General features: G+C 40.8%; 1 long non-coding RNA gene across 1 annotated transcript in view; it reads right to left on the bottom strand.

The window, feature by feature from the left end:
* LOC114607356 (uncharacterized) overlaps positions 1 to 19780 on the bottom strand; it is a 65112-nt gene that overhangs the window by 4699 nt on the left and 40633 nt on the right. The window contains exon 4 of the long non-coding RNA XR_003709125.2: positions 1728 to 1802. This is a non-coding gene — a long non-coding RNA (uncharacterized LOC114607356). The remainder of the gene's footprint in view (positions 1 to 1727; positions 1803 to 19780) is intronic.

Here is a 19780-nt window from a genome sequence, read left to right as displayed (position 1 = left end):
AACAGAAAACAGAAAGTCCTCTGTGGAAGGATATAGAAAGTGGAGTCCCTCCAAGGATTGTTATTGGGACCTATGCTTTTTAACTCATTCATATATGTATGAGCTAGAGTTAGAGGTGAGCAATGCGTTGGCCAAGTTTGCTGATGCCAAATTGTTCAGGATGGTTAAAACAAAGAAAGACAGTAAAGAGCTCCAAAAGTATCTGTCCAAACTGAGTAAATGGACAGTAAAATGGCACATATAATTCAGTGAAAGCAAATGTTAAGAGATGCATGTTTTTTGGAAGGGGGGGCGGAATCCTAATTTCACATATGAACTGTCAGTGACTGACCAGGAATGAGACATTGGCATCATAGTGGATAGCTCAATGAAGATGTCAATTCGGTATGTGGCAGCTGCAGACAAAGGTGAATTCCACATGCTGGATCATGCAGAAAGAGATTGAGCAATAAAACTCCCAGTGTTATAATGCCACTACACAAACTAGGGTGCAAGAGCACTTGGAATACTGGGTATAGTACTAATCACCTCACCTCAAAAAGAAATTTGTAGAGCTGGAAAAAGTTCAGGAAAGGGCAAAAGGAATGATCAAGGGGGAAAAGTAACTCCCCTATGAGAAAAGGTTACAAAATTCGGGGCATTTTAGTTTAGAAATAGTGCAAGTAGAGGGGAACCTGATAAAGGTGTACAAGGTTGTACAGAGTGTGGAGAAAGTGGACAGAGGGAGGTTTTTCTCCCTCACATAATACAAAAACAATGAAGCTGAGTACTGGATGATTCAGGACAGACAAAACAAAGCACTTTTTCCCACCCTGCATAGTTGAACAATGAAATTTGGTCCTACAAGATGTAGTGATGATGGCCACCAACTTGAATGCCTTTAGGAGGATTGGAGAAATTCATGGAGGAGAAGAGTATTAATGGCTGCTAGACACAAAGGCTGTGTACTGCTCCCACTGATGGAGGCAATACAAATAACAGTTGCTGGGAAATGCAGATGAGGTTCTGCCTGCAGGGTTCCCCTGGGCATTTGTTTGGCCACTGTGAGAACAGGATGCTGGACTGGGTCCTTCTTTTTGAGGACTTTGAAGGAGGAGGGGAACCCAAACTGATGAGATATACAGAAACTACTGAAGAGAGGGCAATAGGCATTCAAGAGCAGGCTACAATTGTGGAAGTATGGCCAATAATTCCTTAGCTCTGGGTTAGTAGAACTATGTCATCACAAATTTCAGTTACATCTACTCAATAAATCCTATGGATTCGAAAGGACTTGCTCCCAGGTAAGTGTTTGTATAGGATTGCAGATAAAATCTTTCACTAATTCCATGGGGTTTAGGCTTGAATTTGGCTCATGTTTTGAGCAACAGTTGTCTCACATTTCCACATTCTTTCTATACAACTATGTGACTGGAAGCAACATGCAGTCTAAAATGACAAAAGCCAAGAATCTGAACATTCTGCTCAGGCTGCTATGTTCTACATTCTGTGCCATACAGTTTTTCTACCCCTGCTTATTTCACTTCATTAAATTAAGCATACTGAAGCCTAATTGACCAGCTGGGCATGAAACATTTCTCTCATTATGATTTACAGCTCCTAAACAAGGCCTTGTCTTTGCCAGAATACTGTGTCCTAAGACTACAGTTAGATGTGCCAAATACCTCTTTTGAAAAGGAAAAATCTAGCTACAACCTTTTCCTTAAGCGTTTATGGAGGCCACTTACCAATTAGTATCTTGCTTTGAGTGTATTTCTCCAAATGATCCACAGAATAAGAGGCACAACTCGCAGTCTAGGTTCCTGTGTAACAAATAGAGAATTTGTTCTTGTTAAAACTAAGCAGCCTCAAATGAACAAAGCTGCCCTACCACAACTCCTTACCTCTTTGCCCTAACAGTTCTGACAGGTCAACTCTATTCATGTTTATTCAGATGCAAGTCCCACCAAGTTAAATGGGATTTACTACTTGGAATGTATGTTTGTGATTGCAGCTTTAATTTGACAAGCATTTTAACCAGAAATGTGTTTTGCTTTTAAAGTACACTACAGTCCAGAATAGCCAAAGCACATCAGTGTATTAATTACTAAGCCTTTGATTCTATCTCACCATGCTTGCACCATATAGTATAATTGTACTCTTGCATTTTAGAAAATAACACCACTGTTATCTTTTAAGATTATGCCTACAATAGACATATTTTTCCCATGTAGAATATAGTGTACACCAAGAATTTATGAGGTTTGCCTTGAACTATGCTACAGAAATGCTTTTATCAGTATGCTAGCTTTTTTTAATCTTTCAGCATTAAAACCGTAGCTTGCGTATTTACATACAGCATCATATGTCCAATGACAAATCTATGGTAACATTCTACCTTACTGTCCCGGAGTTAGTCTCTAAATCTTCTGTGTGTTTCTCTGGTAAAATACAGTTTTAGGAAGGATGTTCGGGTTGCCTTTTAAATAGAATTGCATCTTCTCAGAATATCTAGAAGTTACATGTGACAGTGTTTTAAGTGGTGGGAAGATGCATTTTGATTTTAGCACACACCTACCATCACCACCTATCCAGATAGAAAACCTGTAATGTGTTGAGATTATAGCTATTTTAGAGTAGTAAGGAGAACTAGATCCATTGCCATATTAAGCAATAGTAAGAAATGGTCACAATCACTTAATGCAGAGGTTTAAAACCTTTTTGAGTCCACAGCTCCCTTAATCAACTACCTTCTTTCTGCAGCACCTCTGTGGGGCTCAGGAGCCCAGTTATGTTACCCCTTGCCTGCAGAGCTACCAGCCTCTCACCCTTTCCCAAACACCCACCCTTGTGTAGTGTTCCCTCAACCTCCTCTCCTCCCCTCCCCTCTCCTTGGGAGTCCTCTGGGCAGTCTCTGAGTCCCCACTGCCCCAAAGAGAGGTGCCTCCTAGAGGCACCATTCGCTTGCGGGGCTTATTGCCAGGGCTGTTGCAATAAACAGCTGTGCAAGCCTTTGGTAGGCAGAGACGTGAAAGGGTATCGGAGGAAGGAGGGAAAGAAAGAGGGACAGAGGCCAGTGTTGCCCGCAGCACCCCTGACCATCATTCAAGGCACTCCAGGGTGCCACGGCACACTGGTTGAAAAGCACTGACTTAATGAACACAACCCATTTGAGAAACTATGGATGACGAGCTATTGACAAGAAAATGAGTAAAGCTTATAATAGGCAGAAGACAGCATTTGGAAATGTGTGATAGTGGGAAAGTGTGTTCACATCTTTGGTGTGAAAAGTATTATTTCATTCTTGGCCCTGATATTTCCACTTGGTATTACTTTTTCCAAATTGTGTGGTTATCAACAACATTTTTAGAGTAGTCATAGTATGTAAATATTTCTGTATACTTTTATAAAGCAGTATACTGTACAGTGGTACCTCAGGTTACATATGCTTCAGGTTACATACACTTCAGGTTACAGACTCCGCTAACCCAGAAATAGTGCTTCAGGTTAAGAACTTTGCTTCAGGGTGAGAACAGAAATCATGCTCCGGCGGCACGGTGGCAGCAGGAGGCCCCATTAGCTAAAGTGGTGCTTCAGGTTAAGAACAGTTTCAGGTTAAGAACGGACCTCCGGAACAAATTAAGTACTTAACCCGAGGTACCACTGTATTTTATTTTGCCAAACTATTCTATTCTTTAGTGAAGTTTATTGTACTTTGAACAGGAAAGTCTGTACTAAATTCCACGGCCTTGGCTTCTAAACCAACTTTACTTTCTGTTGGCTTGCACAATCTCTCTCTAATCTGCAATCCACATGGATTTAGCAACTTTTTTCATATCAGAGATATTCCAAACATACTGCACAATCTTGGGAAGATAGAAGCAGCCGTGCCACATCAGGCCAAAGATTCACCAAGTCAAGCATTCTGTTTCCCACAATCAATAATTGAAAGTAACTGTCCACGCTACACCCCTCCCCCTGCAACTGGCATTCAGTTCCATACCACTTCTGAACTTGGAATATCCATGCAGAGTTCATGACTGATAGTCACTGATAGATTTATCCTTGATGAATTTGTCTAATCCCCTTTTAAATTCATCTAAGTTTTCTGTCATCACCTTATCTTGTGATAGCAAATTCCATAAAATTAATTATGGGATGTGTGAAGAAGTACTTCCTTCTTATGTCCTGAATTTCCTGGCTATCAAGAACATTTGATTAACCTGTGTTTTGATATTATGGGAGAGGGGGGAAACATTGCTCTACCTACTTTCTCTACACCATGCATAATGCTGCTAGTCTCTATTATGTCCCCCTTTAGTTACTTTTCTAAACTAAAAAGTTCTAAAGCTTGTAGACTTTTGCCACAGGGCAAGTGTTTATTTTGACTGCAGTATTCTATGTCTTTCACTAATCTACAATATTCTTTATGAAGTGGGGAAACCAGAGCTGCACACATTATTCCAAGGATTTGTATTAGGGCACTATGAACTTGATCACTCATAATTCCTCACATGGATTTTACATTTTTCACAGCTACCACACACTGGGTTGATGCTTTAAGTTACCTACCACAATCCTAGTATGTTTCCCCTAGTTAGTCACTAGCAGTTCAGAAGCCATCAGTGTATATATGACATTAAGAAGTTTAGGTTAATCAGACACACTGAGCTGCATTTGCCATTTTGTTACCCATTCACTTAGTTTCAAGAAATCCTTTAGGTCTTTGCAGTCTGCTTTGGTTTTCAACACCCTGAGTGATTTGGTTACCTAAAGGCTCACTTCTCACTTCTACATCCAGATCATTTATTATTAAGTAAAAAAGCATCAAATAGGAAGGACCCCACTTCCTATTGCTCTAGATTATGAAAATCATTCCCACTCTCTTGCTGCTGAAGCTGCTACCAACCCATAATAATTCTCATTTCCAATAATTGGTAAGGAGCCTTTGGGGAGAGAAGTCTTTCATTAAAAAGAAAACTGGAACTATACCGTTTCTATTGGGCCACACCTATATACATGTTGATGCCACCAAAGACATATAAAAGGATGGAAACGCAGAACTTCCTTTTGCAGGAGCAAGGAATTTTCTCCTCAGCAAGACTTTTTACTTTATATGCTTAATAATCCTGTACTTAATAATGCTTTCCACCAATTTCCCTGGAACAAAGATTAAACTAACTGGCCTGTCATCCCATACACCTAATCTCTTTAACAATTATTACTAGTTTTACATCATGTATTTTCCAGTTCTTCAATCCAAATACTATCCTTAGGGACAGGCTGCTTATTTTTGTTACAATATACATTTTAAATCTGAATTCTTTAAGAATTCTTGCCTAGATTCCATCTAGATAGATGACTTGATAATTTATCAGTGAACTCTAAAACTTTTTCTCATCTCTTGGACTCATCTTTCAGGCATCCATCTTAAAACAAAACAAACAAACAAACAAACCCCAGATCCAAGCACATCTATGTCCTACATTTTCTACAGTAAAGAGTTGCCAAAATTTTGATTCAGCTTCTCTGCAGTCTCCACATCCCCCTTTGCCACTCATTTTATCGTCTCATGTTTAATTGCCTCTCTAGCTAGTTTCCTATTTCTGATACAATTAAAGAGATCTGTATCGCTGATTTGATATTTTTAGCCATATACTCTTCAAATTCTTTTTTCACTTGCAGCGTCTTGCTATCTTGCATATGTTGTGCCAGATCTTGGGCTCTTTCTTCTCATTTGGACAAGAATTCTATTTCTGAAGACAACCTTGCTGTTTATAGCTTCTTTTAATTTACTTCTTAACCATGCTGGCATCTCCTTGGATTTATAGGTACTTTTCCTGCTCTTTGATATACATTCTAGCTAAGCTTCTATTTAAATAACCTTCAATAACCTTTCACTCATGGAGGAAGTTGACTCTCCCCTTTCCACTTCCTTGTAACTAAATCCATCATTTTCTTTTTAAAATAAAATGGCCCCTTTGAAATCAATAGTAGCCATGCTGGACTTTCTTTTCCACTCAACTGATGGCAACCCAGTTTCCAGTCAGTTCAACATTTACATCTCACACCTGAGAAGTGAAATGAACATTTCTGTACAAGAAGACTCTGCTTTATCCTGTCTCAGGGATTGATTCAGGAATTATCCACCTACAAAGGCAAGGATGCCCATGATAAACCCTCAGGTTTAGTACTTTTTATTCTCTCAATTCTGCATAACAATGCCCCAAACTTATTCTGTACAGAACACTGTCTCACATCATATGTAACTGATACATAGAAAAGACTTTACAACCTGAAAGAAGAGACAATGCATGTACTTTTGTAAACCAAGAAAATATAACAAGCAAACAAACAAACTGCCCAAGAGTTGCCACTAATGCCAGTACAGTGGTGCCCCGCAAGACGAATGCCTCGCAAGACGGAAAACCCGCTAGACGAAAGGGTTTTCCGTTTGCGATGCGCTTCGCAAGACGAATTTCCCTATGGGCTTGCTTTGCAAGACAAAAACGTCTTGCGAGTCTCGCCATTTCCCCCCCGCTTTCCCCCCCCTTTTTCAAAGCCGCTAAGCCACTAATAGCCTTTTAGCAGCTTAGCCGCTAATCCTTTAATAGCCGCTAAGCCGCTAAATCGCTAATAGCGCTAATCCTCTTAGCCGCTAATGGGGTTGCTTCGCAAGACGAAAAAACCGCTAGACGAAGAGAATCGCGGAACGGATTCTTTTCGTCTTGCGAGGCACCACTGTATCTTCCTAGTGTATTGACAATACTGCGCTATTCAGCTGAAGCAGCCTATGAACTGGACTGGTCTACTGACTTAACAGACTGAACAAGCTTCCCAGACTCTTCAACCCATTGATTTCCAAGGCAAGAACATTGGCATTTGTATTTTTTGAAACTGATCAATAAGCTCTCAGCTTCTCCTTACACATTTTCTTGGCCCTTAGAGCAGTGTACTAAAAGCACTAACATTTAGACAGGTGCTCCACAGCTAACTAAATACTAGCCAGGCTTAACACAAACAGCAACCTAATCCCGCCACTTTACTGTTACTCTTTCATATAAATCAACTGCCCCACTCAGAGGCAGAGATGGTAATATGGCATCGTGGGCAAGGACAAAATTTGTCCCCCTTCCCATAGCTATTATTTTCATAATTATTATTTTGCTTCTCCTCAGCTTGGTGCCCTGTGCAAGGAACCACCCACAATGCCCTAAATCTGGCGATGTCCTCCAATTTTAACCAAACTATCCTGTTCCATTTCAATGCGCCCATAAGCAACTGTGTCCAAGGAAAATGTTTACATGAACTTAAGAAGCTAAAAACCTATCAAGTCCAGTATCCTGGTCTCACAGTGGCATATCACATGGTCTCTGATGATAATTTCAAACACAGCTCTGTGTAAGACACACTTGTCCTTGGTTTCTAAGTGACTTCAAATCAAGCAGCTGAAAGACTCTGCCCTTATCTGTGTATTTTCTGCATATTCACATATGCCTCAGCAACACCTGTGCAACCTCCAGAACTTCTAGTTGCACAAGTGTAAAACTGCCTATTATTTAATCAGAAATTAATATGAACTGGAATGGGTCACCAATCAACCTAGTCCTATGCACAATTTATTAAATTTAGTGAGACTTCTCACACAAGTTGTTACAGGTGTACTTCATTTTCCCACCTTAGAAGCAAGCAAGAAATGATACAACTTGCCACTACAATTTGAACCACTTTTAATGGAAGAATTTAAGCAAGCTTCTAAAAAAAGCACAAAACTTTCTAGCTGGACTATCTGCCTATCCTTGGTTACACGGCTTGGGGAGTGGTTGCACTTGCAAGCTACTGATTTGGGATTTTGTAGTGCCCCCAGTCCGCCTTTAGCCACGTTTGCTTAGCCAGCGTCACATTTTGCTGGCTTTCCCTTCATGAATTCTTCCTTTCCTAATTCCGTCGCTATTTTTTAAAAAAGGGAGTGGTGACAATCAATGAAGCCCCACCAATAAACTGGAGACAAGAAACAAGCGCCAGGCTCAGCCAGCCCAGTACCAGATGTCTGCTTTTCACCGCAGCACAGAAAAAGCGGGCGAGGAACTGCACGGCTGGAGCCTCGAGTCCTAAGCCTGATGGACAGCTTAACAGGCATCAAAGCCCTTTGACGTAGGGTGTTTTGCATCTATCTAGCAGAGACTGAAGGATGGCTAGCCCCACCGGCTCCTCCCGAAAACACAGGGCTGCACAAGTCACCAAGCCATTACTTCCAGCCTGCTGAAGACTCCAAAGCCCACCTTTTGCAACGGAGGGTTGCCATTCTTACTGAAACCACTTACCCCGCCTTAGTTTTGTTGGCTTCAGAGAAGCTAAGGGAAGTAGGTGGTTTGTTCCCTTTCAACTACTTGGTGGGGGGAGGGGGAGGAATGGAGTGGATTAGAAATTAAGCACCATGGGTGGGGCTGGGGCAACCCTGTGAACGCAAACAGCTTCCCGGATACTTTTATCGTGATGGGCAATATCTATGCAGAAAACACGTCAGCTGTACCCGATCAAACCGCGCAGATCACTCTTCACCCCCTGGTGGCCCAGGAACGTCTTACAGCCTTATTTTGGGGGCAGCGCCCTCTCCTCTCCTCTCCTCCCCGCCCAACTCCCTTCCTCCTCGGTGTCACTCACGTTGCTCGGCAGAGAGATTGCGTCCCGGGGAGATGCACGCATGCTGCGGAGCTGGGTTGAAAGAATGCAATCCTCCAACTCTGCTTTGCCAATCACCCACATTCCCGAAAGGGCAGCGGCAGCAGCAGCCCCTCCCGTGGTGGATAGCTTATGGAAAAGAGCAGGGATTTGGAGGACAGGGCGTCCTTCTGCTTAGGCTACTCACTCTCGTCTTCGAGGCTGTTGCTGCAGCTCCAAACGCCGCTTGCCTGGAGACAAGGGAATGCATCTTTTACAAGTATACTGCGGGCCCAAGTTCGGGCTCACTCCAATGCAACAGATTTTAATAGATCCTATAGACTAGTCAGATCAGCAATTGAAACTGCCGGTTGTTCAGAAAACCCCAACCACCTCCGTGCAATTCATCCGCCCCTTATTGCGCTTGACCTGCACGCTTAACCGCCCAGTCGCCAAATCCCGCCAATCACACAGCACTGCGGCGACACCTGGAGGTCGAGCTAAGAAGCTTAATGAAACACAATTCAAGGAGGAGCCCAGTTGTTGCTGTTGTTTAAAAAAATCAATTTGTTAGCAAGAGGTTTGTCAGAGAAAGGCAAATAAAATTAGAGAAGAATGGTCACACTTTCCAGAGATATATTTTGAAAGCTAACATTCCATTTCTCTGTGTGGGGTAGACAGTGTGCAACCTTTCACCTGTACTTAGCTGCAATCTATTTTAATTATATATTTATATCTGTTGGCTTTACTACTACTACTACTACTACTACTACTACTACTACTACTACTAATTAATTCATTTTACCCCAGCCTTCCTCAGCTGTAGTCTAGGCTGGCTCACAGAAATAAAATCTTTTAAAATAAGAATTAAAAATTACAATCCAAAGTAACATAAAATACAATGCAGCAATAACAGTCATCAATGAAATTAAATCAATTCCAGAAGGATCCAGAAATAGTGCAGGAGACTGCCTGATCTCAACAAGGAGTGAGCTCCATGCTGGTTCTGATGAGAATGTGGTGTGCAGAGCCTATATGTATGTAGTATGGAATCAAGGTTTGCACCTGCCTGCACAGCTTGTCCTAGCAGACAGTCTCACACTGGATTTGATGAAGACCTAAATGTAAAGTCCAATGTTTGTAGGCCTGAGGATCCTGATTGTGTCCCTGATTTTTAAATTTATTTTTGGGTTAGGCTTTTTTCATGATTCCAAACCCTTCTCCAGTTCAAAATTGGGGACTGGCTGGCTGGAGAGACTCAGATTTCGTTTGTTCCTTATATATCAATATTGCATTTGTATTCATTCCACCTTTCCTCTAGGGAGCTCAAGGTGCCATTTTCTCCATCTTAATCCTGTGATGGAGGTTAGGCAGAGAGACAGCAATTGGGCCCAAGTCAGACAATGAGGTTGTGGCTGATTTTAACTTTGGTCTTTCAAGTCCACTTAATATCCCTTCACCTTATTCCTCATTCTGGAAAATAGATGTAGAAGTGAATAAACTAAGGAGGGGTATAATCTATTCCTATAAGTCTGGAAACTCATGTATTCTCTTGCTAACAGTCCTGTTTAGCACCTTTAATATTAACCAGTTCAGGCTGCAATCGTGTCATAGGGAGCAATCCCCATAGAATCCAGTGGGGCTTACTTTCATTTAATGTACAGCCTCTTTACCATCAACCCACATTAGAAATGGGATCCCTTCTTAACCAAAGCAAGACACTTTTCAGTTTAGCTATTTGTCAAATTGCAATGCTTCCATGTGCTAAGCAGCTTTACAGGGGAGGATGGGGAGAAAACCAGAATAACTTGGCCAGACCCCCCCCTTACTGCTCATTGGCTACCAGTTCTAGTGGGCACCAGCACCACTGCACAAATCCCAGTTATTATCCACTTTGGGGTCCCTGTGCTAGCTAATTGTTAAAAATAACAGCAGCAAACATATATGGCCAAACTTGCCTAGTTTGGTCCTTAAAGACATTTACTCTTTTAAATAATCCAATATTCTCTTTGAACACCATTTCATGTTAGCATTGTGGCGATACAAAATATGTTTGGTTCACTGTTGCCATATTGTGTTAGTTATTAAGTAGTGCCCTAATTTAGAACCATTTTAACAAGACACAGACAGTAATTGTCTCCTACATAGTAGCGACAAACCTAGGGGCACATAATTGATCTCTAGACCCAGTTATTTTGGAGCAGCCAATTCTTCTCACTTAAAAATTGGTTAGATGCAATGTATGCCTACAAATGGATGATGCAGAAAGCATTCAAGTTGTTTAAAAGAAACAAGCCTAAAGCAGCAGTAGTCCTCCAAGGGTAATTTAACTCACAAGGTCCAAGTGATGATTGATTTTGCTATATAAAAATGTTAGTTAAGGTGAAGAATAAAACTGAGATTTACAGTGGTGCCCCCCCCCCCCAATAACTACTACAGATATCACATGGTGTATTGATTTGCTTGGTGCTTGCATTTCAGGAACTTTGGGAAGCAGAGTTTAGGAATTGAAGTATAAATTGCAATAGCTATGCTGCGACATTACAAATTTATAAGATCAATTATCACTAATGTTTATGGCATATCATTTACTGGAAGGTGCCAAATACTTGATGCTGATCAGCATTAAACATTAAATTTAATAACTCTTTTATAGTTGCTTTGCAACTGGAGCTTGCTGTTGTCTGTTCCTTACAGCAAAGTCTTTTCTGCTTTTTCTTAAGAAATAATAGTATGAGACCTGAACAAATATGACTATAAGGCACAGCATGTTTTACCTAGGTTATGTCTCAGGACATACCAGAAAGTAACAGGAATAGCAATCTGGTTGTCATTGGTATTAATTACTAGACTCCCACTTCCATTGTTACAAGTAAGTAATTACTGCATTAAATACAAATGGACATCACAAGACACACTGCCCATTTGTTCTGTTTATGTGAAGCAGCAAGCTGGAGCAATTCCCTGCACAAATATCTAATTGCAACACAGTACTCTGCAATGTCACTTTCATTGAAGAGGCAGGGTAATTTTTCTCTCTGAAACAGGTCTATTTGTAAAGGAAGGATCTCAGCCAAATGTTGTAAATGGCAGATTGGATGTTTTACCCAGTAATCCATTTATACAAGGAGAAAGCTGAATCTTCTGCTTCAAGCACAGAGCTGCAGTGCTTTCTCACAGGTATCGTGGGGATCTCATTTGCTAGTAGCAGAATACTAACAAGCATATAGACTCTGCCCCTTGCCTTGGATACCATCCTAGAACTACAATGCAAATCCTTGCATGCACACTTCAATTTATTATAAACAAAAAGCATTAAAAGGTATAACTGAAATCAAAGCTTGAGACAGATCCTGTAGCATTTTAATTACTCATTTTGCAGTATTTTAACCATATTTTGTGTTCAATTAACAGAATTTTTTTAGGTTAAAGAGAGTATATGGCATGTTATCTGCCAAACAGCAAAGGGATTAACTGTGCAGAGGCCATTAAAATACTCCAAAGAGGATCAAAGTGATTTATGACTGAGAAATCAGAAACTAGGAACATAAATAGCCGAGAAATCAGACTGACAACTGCTTTTAAAAAAATCAGGAATCAACTGGTTGATAGGCCTGTGTGATGTATCAATACGTTGCTCAAAACCAGTATGAGGGCCAGACCTCAATGAAGTTTAAACGAGCTGCTTGCCCACGCAGGCAGTCGAGGGAGGAACAAGCTACACTGGCCCTGGCAAGGTGATGTCTCTGCTTTTTAAGATGCTGTCTAGGTTTGCCATTGCTTTTCTCCCAAGAAGCAGGCGTCTTCTAATTTCATGACTGCTGTCGTCATCTGCAGTGATCATGGAACCCAGAAAGTAAAATCAGTGTTTGGACTTAGAAGTAAAGCAATGGAATATATGAGATCTGTTTCAACACTCTTAATAATATAGAAGCAAACATTTTATTGATGAAGATTTAGATTCCTAGAGCTACTTTAGGTGTAATAACTGTAATCCCCCCTTCCCCTTGAGCAGCAGACCCCATGTCAGGGCTAGTTCTACCAACAGGCAGAGGGAGGCAGTTTCTTGGGGGCACTGCCTCTCAAATAGCTGATTAAGGGTACAGTGGTACCTCTGGTTAAGAACTTAATTCATTCTGGAGGTCTGTTCTTAACCTGAAACTGTTCTTAACCTGAGGTACCACTTAGCTAATGGGGCCTCCCGCCACCGCCGCACGATTTCTGTTCTCATCCTGAAGCAAAGTTCTTAACCCGAGGTACTATTTCTGGGTTAGCGAAGTCTGTAAACTGAAGCGTATGTAACCCGAGGTACCACTGTATAGTGAAAAGGGGTTGGGAACATAGTGGGACATGATGATTCTGATCCTACCTGCAGGACTGTTTCCTAAATATGGAACTTGGAAAATTGCTATGGGTTCTATGGTATCCTCCAGGCATTTTACCATCTACATGAAACTACTTGAGGAAGCTGACTAACACCAAATAAGACCATTGGTCCATCTAGGCAGCAGTGCTGGCTGCTTTTGTAGGAGCTACCACTAAGACCTTTCCCAGGTAATCCTGCCACACATTTCAGATGTGAACTTGGAGAAGGGTCTTTAATGAAGATCTTAGTGTACCAGGGGTACACTGTGAAAACAAACAAACCTTTGCTACTAGATAATGGGACCTTTGTTTATAAAACTCGATAATCCAAGATGGTGTTGGATTATTGCAGCTCCCAAACAAGTGCCTAGAAGAGTAGGCTGGTCCTTCAGAATAGAGAAACTGATTATCTCTAGATACAATGACTAATAGAACTGGACCTAGTTCCTTTCCTTTCCATTCCATTCCCATTTTGCTTTCAGCAGTCATCTGCTCAAAACAAACATTTCCATTATTTAGTGCACACACACACACATGCACGTATACAAATATGCACACTCTAAATGACTATAGTGACCGGTGATTTTAAAAAGCTGTACCTTAAACAAGAGCTGTAGTAACTTTTCAAACAATTTTTGTTGCTGGTAACAGTTCTGACCTCTGACAACCTCTTGCCACCACTAACTGTCATCTCTTGACTAGACAGGAAAGGTTTCCTAGGCGAGCATTGTTTATACAGCCATTGTGACACAATTGCTAGCTTCAGGGCATTTTAGGATGAGTTTCTGTGTTTAAGAGCTTACAGCCTTTCTCAACCTGTGGGTCCCCAGATGTTGTTGAACTACAACTTCCATCACCCCTAGCTAGCAAGGCCAGAGCTCAGGGATGATGGAAGTTGTAGTCCAACAACATCTGGGAACCCACATCTTGAGAACCGCTGGAAGCAGAGCCCATGAAAGGTAATATTAGCCCCTGAGGGATTTAATATATCTATTTGTGAATTCAATTATAGCTTTCAGCTTCTGCATGTCTGTCATAGAGATGAAGGAGTTATCAAAGCACAGAACATGTAGATGTGCAAAAACTTATTCCTTGCCAACTAGGCTGGGCAAGGCAAAGGCTTCCACATGGGTTCCATTGTGCCCAGCGAAGTTCAGGGATTCAAATCTTCTTTGGATATGGTGCTGTGTTCTTGGCCTCATTTTATCCATTTTGTTTACCACATGTTGCTGCCCAAGGATGTGGAGAAACTGCTTGCTATTGTTCAGCCATCCATATGTACTCAGATACTTTCCCCATGTTGAATCCTCTCAGAAAATATGGTTCCCAGTCATCTGAAGGGTTTTGTGGTGAGTCCATTATTGAAGCCCTCACCTTGGGACAAAATTCATGGTGTTTTGTCATCTTTACTGGCCATGCTCAGAATTACATAACTGTGACTTCCAGTGTCCACTAAAGAACATATCAATTAAACATGCACCTTTTGCTTGCAAGCGGCACAAAAGTCTCAAAAGATGACATAATAATATCAAAACAATTTATTTCCATTTTTAAAATAAGAATCACCTTGTTTACAATTATACTGATTTGTTTAAAAGTTTCATTTTAGATGAGTTGGAAGGTGGAATGATGGACAGGGCTTTACGAAGTTGCCCTTTTGGGCACAATTATCTTTTCCTTTTTAGATATAAAATTATATTAAGTATAAAAATATAAACATAAATTTGTTTATTTAAATAATTCTGAGTAGGGTAAGCAACACATTTAATACACAAAATAGGGCTTGTGGTGTAGCAGATGATGTCACACAAGGACTTGGGAGACCAGGGTTCAAGTCTCACTCGGGGGAAATTAATAAATTAAATTAAATATTATTTTCCAATAAATTCTGCCAAGAGATGTTCCCCTTGTGTCTTTGCATCCTCTCCAAGATATGAAGGGAGAAAATAAAGTAGCAAAATGTTTCAATTAGCAGCCAAAGCCAATAACCAATTGTGCCGCAGCGAGTTTTATCCAATCCTCCCCCCAGGAAAAAACCTAATTAATTGGTGGCAGGACAGAGGACAGGAAAAATAATGCCTAGCTGTGGCCACACAGATATTGTAGACTATGAGAGAGCAAGATCTTGAAAGCCTTCAAATAAAGACACATAAAGATATATTCCATTAAGCATTATATGCATGTAAGTACAAGCAAAGCATTCTCAATAATAAATAAATAAAATCATGAAAATGCAGACTTAAGTATAAAGGGTAACTGAATAAATAGGGACATGTGGTTAAATTAATTATTGTTAATGCTACACATGATTGTGTTAAAACACTAAGTATGAGCTGAATTGTAAAAGGGTTAAGTGAGTGGTGGAAAGGACTTTGTTCAATGATGTTATTTAAAACTGAGCATGCATTTTCACTGTATTTTATTTTTACAAAGTTTAAAATTTAGTGAGGGAAATCCAGAGATTTTCTAACTAATGCATATCGGAACCAAAAATTCCAGCAGAGGTCAGTATATATACACAGTACTACATAACTCAATGGTCTCCTTTTGATAATGTGCTCTATAGGAAATCTTCAGTATCAGAAGAAATGCAAGGACACAGATTATAATACAGTACTGAAAAGCTCTACAGTGAAAGAAAACTCCCCCCCCCCCTTTTATCTTTTTGGTGGAAAGGTGCATTTCGAAATCCAAAGGATTCATGATGCTATGTAAAGGGGTGGTTACTTTTTAAAAAGCCTCAGGCAATAAACCAACACTATAAGTGAATATTTTTTTCACCATTTTATTAGAATGATGCTTAATAGTTGTACGGTAGAACCTTGGTTGCTGAACATAATCCATTCCGGAAGACAGTTCGACTTCCCAAACGTTCGACAACTGAGGCGTAATTACTGGTTGGCAAATTCCTTTTAAAAAATGGAGAAACGTGCCCTGGAAGCTGTTTGAAACAAGTTTTGGTTGCCTATGAAACCTAGAGATGACTTGGGACAAAAAAGAGCTGCACTTTAGGAGCCTGGCTATTTCTTCAGGATGAAGATGATGAAGAAGTAGACCCTTAAAAAGGCTCCTTTTGGAGGAACCAGTTCTGTGTTCAGCTGTACAGGGTTAGTGGACTGAAGTAGTGGGGCATTACAATAAGGGGCAACCACTAGATTAAAGTTAGAGGAGATCTGATCATTACTGTGCTGAAAATCCATTGCAGCTGGAGTAGGCTGAAGGGTGGGGGGACACCATAAGTTGTTCTGGCTGCACTGAGAACTGTGTATCCATAGGCTGCTGACTAGTAACCCCTTAAACAGGGACCCAACCACCCTCCCCATCCACAGGAGCTGAAAGGACCACTGATGCCTTACCAATGTATTGGGCCCTTCTGACATCTGGTGGTATTGGGCCCTTCTGACATCAGTAGGAGCTCTACACTTCTGCTAGTGAGTGCTCTGGGTATATCGCTGCTGCTACTCCAACTGCTTAATCTTTTTTGTGGCCTTGCGGCTGTTGCTCTCTCCAGGACACCTATTGCCACTGAGGCAGGGTCCTCGGAAGCCATCTCTGTTGCATTTATGTGTCCAGCTAGTATGCAGGTCTAGCATACAAGTAACATGTCTAAGATGTAGTAAACTCAACGGTTGTAAAGGAGGAAAGGCATAAAAATTGATGCAGTAAGGGGCTGACTGTTCAGAACCCCGTCATACAGCTGATCAAAAGATTGGGATGGAGAACTACTGCTCCAGTGCTTCAGAATGTAGCATTAGATCCATCTCCCTTGGAAAGCAACATTGGAAACTCAAGTGAAGAGGGCAGGGCAAACACAACGATCTTTTCTTAAGAGAGAGGCAGAGATCAGGAGAGTGTGCAGGAAGGCAACAAGATGGTGACTGGGGAAAAGCTAAAATGGCGACCAGAACAACAAGACGAACGACAAAATATCAAGAAACAAGCCTGAAGAAGAAATGCCCGAGAAAAAACACAGCAAAGATACAGAATTGAAGACAGATACGTGATTGCATTCGCAAAGGCAGAACAGGTTATGGGAGTCGCCTGCATCCCAGTACGTTGTGCCTGCCCTTGACTGCTTGGTGGGATCACAGAACCCAACCTGACCCTGATAGGCTTAATCCCACCATGGGAAATAGTGGAGGTTGTTATAATCTCCTCCTCCTATATTACCATGTTTGTGCACAGGTACAAGTGGACAATATCACACAGCATGGCAGCCACATGTCCACTCACCACCACCATCATATTGGAGTTTCTGTTTAAACAAGCAATGCCTTCAAGCAGTCTTGGCTAGTTTTCTATTAAGGGGCAGGAGGCTGAACTATATGACATTGGGGAACCCTTCCAGGTCCTATCTTGTATGCTTCTATAATGATAGAAATAGAGAAACATGAGTCCCAGGAATAGGAAATTGCCTAAGGTTGCTAAAACTGTCATATGATTCCAAGTGGCCCAGTTGAAGTGGGTTATGTTCTGAAGGTAGATAGTTTACACAACTCTTTCAGCAAGTGCCAGTTGACACTGGGATATTAAAATACAACTATCATAGTAACAGCCATGCAAACTTGCTTCTTTTTATTAGTAACATTCACCTTGTTTTCAATTTATTATTATTATTATTATTATTATTATTATTATTATTATTATTATTATTATTATTATTACCCTGCCCATCTGGCTGGGTTGCCTAGCCACTCAGGGTGGCTTCCAACACATATAAAAACATAATAAAACGTCAAACATTTAAAATTTCCCTATAAGTAAAATGACATCATATAAAACCAGGAATGGCAGCACCAATAAAGCATGAATTGTCCCGATTGCATGATTAACCTATTATAGTGGCACTGGAAATTATAGGCAACATAGCTTGACTGACTTGCTGCATGTGGTCTGTTTAGGACACTGTTGCAGTAACATTAGCACATATATCTTTACAACTAAGATGTAACTGTCATAATTTTTAAAAGTAAATGAATGATAAAGTGTTAAGTGTGGCCATGATGATTCCCATCCAAAGTCTTTTGCTGGCATCAGAAAGTTGGCTGAACATGGACCTTTTTCAGTGAAAATATTAGCTCGGATATTAACGTCAGCATACTCACATTTTTTCCAGCATTTTATTACAATGATGCTTAATATTTGTACATTTGTTTCCACTGTAAATCTTGTTTCTTTTTAGACATTGTGTAACACTTCCTCTAGTTAAAAACCTGGCACACAAAGACGACAAGGACCAAAATCTAATTTATAAATTGTTATGTTTAAATCACTTTGACTTTTACAAAGTTATATAAATCTGAAGGACATTTTAAAGCATTTTAATCCTTCCACAATTCTCAATATACTATAAGCAATGAATGAGATATAAATGCATGTACGCATATTTCTATACTAAGAAGATAATAAAAGATGGAGAGGATGCTGTAGGGTTCTCATTGAGTCCCAATACTCCCAATACTCTTGGGAGTATGGCATGAATAGAATTTGCTTGTGGAATGGCTACTGTGATCAACTAGGAGAGCAATGAATTTGTGCACAAAATGCTTTAGAATATAAGAATTGATGTGTTAGGTCAGGCCAACTGTCTTATTTAGCGCAGCAATCTTGTCTTCTCTTGGTGGCAAACAGTAGGTTACCTCTCCCTACCTGCGAATTGGCTGAGATTATGGGAGAAGAAAATGATGTTGAGGGGAAAACAAAGGGAAGAAAAGGGGGTTTAATGTAGCCTCCTAAAATTTGAAAATGGTAAGTTTCAGTTTCTGAGAGCATTCCACCCTTTCCCACATCCATTTTGCATCCTTTCTTTCAAGCTAAAATTTGGTGCAACATTGATCATAGTATTTGTGTTTGAATGTGAATATTTTTCTGTCGAGTGCACAATTTTACTGAGAGAGATTATAGGTGACACATGATGTAGCAAGTGGTATGTGAGAAAGAGTTTTAGCAGACTACAAACATAGTAAGCAGTGTGATGCAGCAACTACAAAGACTATGAGAAAAGATTCTAGACTGCGGCAATAGACTTATAGAAACCAGATCATGAAAAGTACAGCTGTTGAAAGTGTGGGATATAACTTCTGAGAAAGGTTTGCATGGTGTTAAAGCAGACAGTGTATGGAACCTTCATTTTCCTAAACTGTTTCTGTGTCCTTTGATCTCTATGCTGACCCTTTCTTCAAAATCTTAGACTGATACTCTTAAGCTTGCATGTTTTTGCTTCCGTTTCCCCTCCCACTTTTTTTTTTTTACCTTATTCAGAGACATCATTTTGAAACTCTCTCTGCTGAAAATAGACGCTTACCTCTTTCTCTGTGTGGGCAGCAGTTGCGGGCTCTCATGCTTGGTCACCATCCCCAGGCAGTGAGAACAGAGTGCACATGGCTGGGTGGCCTTTGGGGGAATTTCCCCTGGCCCCCTGGCTTGAGTTGCCGCCAGATGCTGCACCCCAAATTAGCCAATGAGTCGCCTTTCGGGGGGTGATGTGCCTTGCAGGCTGAGAGGGTATTGGCTGCATGCATGTCCTCGCAGCCAGTGAGGCACAAAAGCTGGCAGCACCATCCTGCCTCAGCGCAGTTGGCACTGACCCGGGTTTGGGGCAGCACTGTGACTCAGCCCACAACAAAGGAATAAACAAACCAAGGGACATAGCTCCTTTGAACTCCAACTTAGTTAGTTAAAACTAGAGAATTCTTTACCACCCAAGTATGTATTTCCAATAATAAACCTCTTTCTTATTTTTCCAGCTCTCTCCTAACAAGGATTCACAAGCTGA

The sequence above is a fragment of the Podarcis muralis genome, chromosome 1 (assembly GCF_964188315.1).
Source record: "Podarcis muralis chromosome 1, rPodMur119.hap1.1, whole genome shotgun sequence".
Classification (NCBI taxonomy): domain Eukaryota; kingdom Metazoa; phylum Chordata; class Lepidosauria; order Squamata; family Lacertidae; genus Podarcis; species Podarcis muralis.
This window is presented reverse-complemented; position numbering and strand designations above follow the sequence as displayed.